This window comes from Hyperolius riggenbachi, chromosome 1 (genome assembly GCF_040937935.1).
Source record: "Hyperolius riggenbachi isolate aHypRig1 chromosome 1, aHypRig1.pri, whole genome shotgun sequence".
Lineage (NCBI taxonomy): Eukaryota > Metazoa > Chordata > Amphibia > Anura > Hyperoliidae > Hyperolius > Hyperolius riggenbachi.
Window position 1 is genome coordinate 585,899,393 of NC_090646.1, and position 649 is coordinate 585,900,041.

Genomic DNA, 649 nt, shown 5'->3' on the forward strand with positions numbered 1-649 from the left:
GAGCGGGGAGAGGAGGCAGGGCTGGGCACAACCCCTGTACACCACTATGGCTGGCTGACTGGCTGCATACATGCATGGAGGAGGGGCTGCCAGTATGCTAATCTGCTATAGAGACAATCACATGCAGCCTGCAGGGCGGAATATTATAATGCCTAGAATAATGTTTTACTAGCAGACCCACGTCCTCAGCTCGGGTGTGCGCTAAACATGCCCCACTTTCTCTGCTTAGGGCTCCTTATATAATGTATTTTAGCTGGTTTTAAATATCAGGCTGCTGAGTTCCAACAAGCTACAGAAATATCTTACAGAGAAGACAAACCTTCATATTATATCCTGGAGTACATCTCTGGTCTAGTTCAGTGATTCTCAGCATTACTATAGCATATAAAGTATGTATCCCTTTGTCAATGACTACTGGCTAAGTACCCCCCTATGGTGGCTAACATGATCTCATGTACTCCTACTAGCACGTGTAATTTTTTGTAATACTTCGTAAGTCTGTAATTCAGGTTTGTTTTTATGTTGTATCATGTTTTTTGGTCTAGTGCTGGGAACACACTAGGCAATTTCCCGCCCGATCGGCCAGAATCAAGCGATTATTTCTGACATGTCCAATACGTTTTCGATTGAGAAAGGGATCAATTTTGCA